Genomic DNA, 6,429 nt, shown 5'->3' with positions numbered 1-6,429 from the left:
TCCATTAGTGTTTTTTTTATTAATCATAGCTCTCACGTAATCAGCGATACAACGTTCATCGGGTCTGATACTATCTATGTATATATAAATAGCCTTCCGCCTGTCTGTTATTCCTGTCTAAACCGTTCATCCGATTCCGATGAAACTTTGGGAAGTGGTTGGACGTACGCCCATGAAAATGTCTGAGTTAGTAAAACACTACCCGAAATTACCACGGGAACGGCAATAGGAAAAAACCGCATTTTACGTTTTACTGTCAAAAAGAGACTTGAAATTTAGAACGTAGGTTTCTTTGAGGGCGTTTTAAGGTGTACTGCGAAAGAACTTTCCGAAGTTCTCACGGGAACGGAGTACGGAAAAAATTGGGATTTCCCAAAGGCGGTACGAAGTTCGCCGGGACTGCTATTAGGAATAAAAAGCAATTCTATTTTAAATTGAAAAATAAAACGTAGCACCCGTTAGAAGTTGATTGTTCCTCTGAAGTGTCTGTGAAGGTTTTTGCCTATTTATCCATGATACCTTTGTCAGCTTTCGTTAACTCCGTCCCAAATTTTCTTTAGATTTTTAGTGCCTCTTATGCGAGTTTTTTTAAATTATTTAAGATTCAAGATTCAAACTTCAACTTTGGAACTTACGGCTCGTTTACAAAAAGTGCAAAAGTTGCCTTGTGATTTCCTCAATAACTTTGTTTCGAGGTAAAAAAAATAAACTTCTGTTAATTACCGATGGTAGCCAAGGGTTTAAGCTTGTGAATAAAGTTGCATTTGATAACAAATTATTATCAGTGTGTGATAAAAATGAAAGATATGTATTTTATATGGGAGTTTTTTAACTTATTTCCTAAATAACGGCGAAGGTGCAGGAATTAGCTAAAGAATTTTTGTTTCATGCAAAAGTCGGAACATTGTATATTTGAATGAATGCTATTTCAACCAAAAATTTGTACCCAGAAGGCAGTTATTGTGGAAACAAATTTCCAATTTTTAGCGCATTTCCACAAAAAAAAAAAAAAAATGCGCTATTGTGGCCACTTTGTCCGTCGTACCGCTAACTTTGCGACCGCTACTAGTTTTTTATCTTAAGAGCTATTGTCTACTTTTTTCGGCTATTTGGTTCGTTATGGGTGTTCGAGTCTTGTACCCAAGGAGGAATTTTTTCTGTACCGCTTACAAAAAAGTTATTGTAAAAAAAACAAAAAACCGTTTTTTACATGTTCCATAATTTTACACTTTTGCCGTTTATTAACGATCCTAGAGATCGTTTATAATTTTGCATTGCTATCTGTCGCCTGCCGGTTGGTCTCTCCGTCTGTTCCTTTGTCTGTCTGTCCATCTATCTGTCCGTGTGAACGATAACTTTGTTTAGAAATGTTCGATCGCTTTTACATCTCCGTTAGTTATGAACTGAATTGCATGAAATTCAATATGGGCATAGATTTAGCCATATAATACGCAATGCCAAAAGTTGAATCGAATCGATTCAAAATTCACAGTGCCCTTTTCGCATCTCGACCATTTGTAAACCGAATTGCAAACTTTTTTATTATAAAAGTATTTGAATGAAATTTGATACATAGGCACTTGGAATAAAGGAAAATCAAACGCCAATTTCAAAATTTGGTTTTGCGCATGCGCAGTGCCAACTTTTTTATTTATGGAAGAATTTAAACGAAATTTGATACATAGGCACTTGGGATAAAGGAAAATCAAACGCCAATTTCAAAATTTGGTTTTGCGCATGCGCAGTGCCAACTTTTTTATTTATGGAAGAATTTAAACGAAATTTGATACATAGGCACTTGGAATAAAGGAAAATCAAACGCCAATTTCAAAATTTGGTTTTGCGCATGCGCAGTGCCAACTTTTTTATTATGGAAGAATTTAAACGAAATTTGATACATAGGCACTTGGGATAAAGGAAAATCAAACGCCAGTTTCAAAATTTGGCTTTGCGCATGCGCAGTGCCAACTTTTATATTTATGGAAGAATTTAAATGAAATGTGATACATAGGCTCTTGGAATAAAGGAAAATCTAGCGCCAGTTTCAAAATTTTATTTTGCGCATGCGCAGTGCCAACTTTTTTATCTATGGAACTATTTAAGTGAAATGTGATACTTAGGCGCTTGAAACAAAGGAAAATCTAACATTAGTTTTAAAATTTAGGTTTGCGCATGCTTGTTCCAACTTTCTTATTTAGAAAAGCATTGAAATGAAATTCTTCTCATAAACTGAAATTGAAGTAGCACGTCAACAATGGATTGCCCATGTGCAACGCTATCTTTTATATTTGTGGCCGGATTTTACGATTTTAACAGAAGTTGCATCTTACAAATGGGAAATGAATGCAAGTGGAAATGCGCTTTATGTAAATCGTTTACGATTACTTTTTAACTTGTTCAATGTTAACGCCACCTTATAGTCCAGTCAAATTAGCTTTAAAAGTAGGTAGTATAAACTGTATGTTGTAATTTCACTCAACGAAACCAAGTGTAACCTATGTAAAAAAATCCGTTGAATCGGAAAATCATAGTCCCCCTGGCCGGAAACGCCCGGAACATATTGTTATTAACAAAAAACGAAGAAAATGTCGTGTTGATTTGCAAAAATTATCGGGACAATTATTGGAAAAGATTGTTTTAGGGTTAAACTATGTATAAAAAAATTGGAAACGCTCTTGTAGTCCCCCAGTTTGAAAGACAAAGCATTCCTTTTTTTACTTGTTTATTTAATTAATCAATTACTATGAATCGGGTTTGTCATATTGTTGTGCTATCAAAAGAAATTACTAAATACGGATTTTCAAAAAGACCGGATGAATTTTACTTGGTAATAACAAACTGTTAATTTTAGAGATTAATCTTTTGCATTTTGCCATAAAAAAAACAACAGTTGAAAATGAGCGTTCCGGACCAACTGTATCTTATAGAAAATTTTATTCTAAACAAGTTCATTTCTATTCATTCTTTCCCTCAGAGCAATAGTCGAAGTCAAATGCGAAAAAACACGACATTTTCTCATTTTTTCTTCGTTTTTTGTTAATAACAATATGTTCCGGGCGTTTCCGGCCAGGGGGACTATGATTTTCGGATTCAGCAGATTTTTTTACATAGGATACGCTTGGTATCGTTTAGTGAAGTGACAACATCCAGCCCAAACCGTAATTTGACTGGACTATTAAGTTAACTATACATATCGAACTTTTAATTTAAAGATGCGGTTAATGTTTATTACTCCAAATTCGAAGTTTGAATTTGTAGCTTAATGGTTCTCTAGATTAGATTTAATGTGAACTTCACTTCAAGTAGATTCGTCCATCAACAAATTCAATTTTTCTAAATGCACCTGCACTGACATGAAGGCTATTTCAACTTTTTGGTTTTTCATTTATCCAAACCGGTTTTAGACAAAGGTACTGGAAAACGATATTTTTCAATTTTTGGCCATATGTGTGAGTGTACAAAAAGTAAAAGTTTCTACTTCCATAGCTTTTATGAAAATGGTAACTAGAAAATTATCTTTGTTACTGAATAGAATAGTGTAACTACAATGCACATAACCGGACGTTGTTTTATTCATTAGAAAAAGCTTCCCATCATTCCCAAATGAGCAAAGCAACCAAACAAAGATGAATACATAACAGCAAAACAACCCATATATAAATAAATAACCAAATATATTTCAGTAAGAAGTAACACAATGACTTCGGTTATATGTAAGTTGAGTAGATTTTCCTTATGAGGAGAAAATTACGAATATCTCGAGGCGGTTTCGATATAAGGCACGGGAGTGTAATAATGGCGCATTTGCTCGAGTTTCTTCAACTCCCAGCAGAACAATAGAGGCCATAACTTTCGTCCTGCTACTATTTAATGTTTTTCAAAGACTTTATTAGCATTCTATACGTGTATGTTTCGATTGTATACGCGCAAATGGCATAAACAACTTACCAAATACTTCTATCAGCATCCAAATTACTTTGCCCATTTAAGGCGCACTTGTAAGACTTCCGATCTTATGTTTATAGTAATCCACTTCTTCGCATCAACAATAATAACGGTCCCTCCTCGACGGAGCAAATAAATCTACCTGCACAAACAAATCCCAAAACATGTCGGGATCTAAAGTGGCCAATAAAATTTTATAGCGCTAATTGAATTCGAGAAGGGACGTTAACGAAATTAAATATTCAACTCGAGGACCACCCATTTATCGTAAAAAAAGCGACAATTTCGGCACCCCCTACATTCTTAAGGTAAACATTGTATGCATCCGAAAGCGCAAGAATATTAGCACCTGTTTGTGTGAATGTGTGAAATGACAAATCTAAGAGTGATAATAAGGAAACGGGATGGGCTCTCACGTACTTAGGTGGTAGGTTTTTTTTTAGGTAGATTTCTATCTATCTACTTATTGTAATGGTACCAGTATATTTGGGTTTCACTTCCAAGAAACACTTCGTAATTATGAACCGATTTCGACCAAACTTTAAGGGTTGGTGTAACTCATAAATATCTCGGTCAAGTTTAAGTATCAGCCAATTCCGCCATATTAGAACAAAATGGCGGAAAGAATTCGGCCGAGCCGAAAGGTATTCTTTTACATGAATCACTGGGAGCGGTGGCTGACAAATTCGTTAGGGAATTCACCATTGTGCAGATGGAAAAATATGAAGGTAATAACAAACCGTGTGCGAATTTTTCACCACTAAACATGTGAAGTTCCTTGCCAACGCTCAAAAAGCGCCAGTGCAGAAGAGATGGCATTGCATTGCTTATTTTGAAAAATACTATCTCCATGATATTGACATATTGTTTAGCATAAACACAGAATTGCAGCCTTGAAAAGAGTGCCTAAAACGCCAAAAAGTGGCTCGTAGAATTGAGATACAAAAATAAGTTCAATAAGCGACCCGGAAATGTTTCTGAAGCAATTAATTTAAATTTAAATAACTGTGACCCATATTGCACTATATTCTCAAGGAAGACGAACATGATTAAGCTCATTAATCTAAACAAACCGCAATTTTATATTTTGTTCAATGGAAAATCCGACAAAGATCAGCCATGTGTTCTTAACAAAAAGGCAATATTCAATTTATTTTAATTTTACACAGCACAAAAAGGACATTGACGCGAATCCCGCACGTGCTCAAGGTCTATGGACGTCGACAGAGCGCCATTGTTGGCATTTTAATTAACTTGTAAGCGTTTGCTTTTTAATGCATGTAAGTGTCAATAAACATATTAAAATTAATGGAAACATCCGTCTAATTTTTATCTCGGGAAATAACAATTAAAAATGACATTCGTTTAAAAGTGCAAACTTGCTGCAGTAAAGCTGTAATTGTAGGAAATGCACCCCTTATCGGTTGTATGCGATGATATAGAACCCTAAAAATTTGCTGATGGAAAATTCACCCCCAAGAAAATTCAAGATTCACATAACCAAATTAGCACATCACGGAAATTAAGAAAATTCGTAGAGGTGAGTGACATGGAATTCACGCGGGAAGAAATTTTTAGGGGTTAATCTTTCGGGAGTAAATTTCTTCAAGAGCGTACATTCTACGCAGATAGTCAATTCGCGGGTGAATATTCGAGGGAGGGTCGAGAGTAGGTAGTAGTTTTGGGTTCGGAATGTTACCCTAAAGCGCATATCCCAAAACCTAGACAAGCCCTTGATTTTGAGATCCTTGGAGGCGTATCTCTTAACGAAACATTTGGGACGTTTTGGTAACCTCTGTTACCTAATTTAAGTTATGGGTCTGTTGCTCAGATCCTTTTTATGCCCCTTCTTGTATCTGTTACAGCCTTATTCTAATCCGTTAGGCATTTGTTGAATAGGGTTTTAAGAGTCTCTTCCGGCTTTTAGAAGCTTTTTTGTAATATGGTTTTTATCCGAGGCTTTATTGTTTTTTTTATTCTCTGTAGTGCCCTGCTTTTTTCTTCAACTGTTATTTCTGGTACTCACATTCAATATTTTCTGCTTCAGTTTAGCTTTTGTTTCTTCTGTTTTTCTATTTTAGATTTCTCTCTCATCTCTTTTAGTTATATAATTATATTTCACTCTAGACTCGGTCTCAAAATAATGTCAAATGAAATTCAAGATTGTGGTTACTTTCAAATTGCAACAAAATTGTTTTTTTATGAAATCGCTTAATTTTCCGCAGGGGGGCATACTTTGGTGAGTAGCGATACCACGGACCTCATGCTAAAAATCTCCTCATCTTGGCAAACAAGTGCTTTTCGTACTACGGGCTCTACAAATGAGGGTGCCTTTACCCTTACGATGGTGGTGAAATGTATCTCTTTCAGTTTATTAGCCTGTCCAGAAAACCAATAAAATAAATAAATAAAAAAATAGGATTACAAGCACTGGTTTGAGGTTGGTTTTTAGCGCATTTCCACAAAAATAAAAAAAAAATGCGC

The sequence above is a fragment of the Photinus pyralis genome, unplaced genomic scaffold, assembly GCF_008802855.1.
Source record: "Photinus pyralis isolate 1611_PpyrPB1 unplaced genomic scaffold, Ppyr1.3 Ppyr1.4_LG6, whole genome shotgun sequence".
NCBI classification, from domain to species: domain Eukaryota; kingdom Metazoa; phylum Arthropoda; class Insecta; order Coleoptera; family Lampyridae; genus Photinus; species Photinus pyralis.
The sequence above is the reverse complement of the archived record's forward strand: the minus strand, read 5'-3'. Positions refer to the sequence as shown.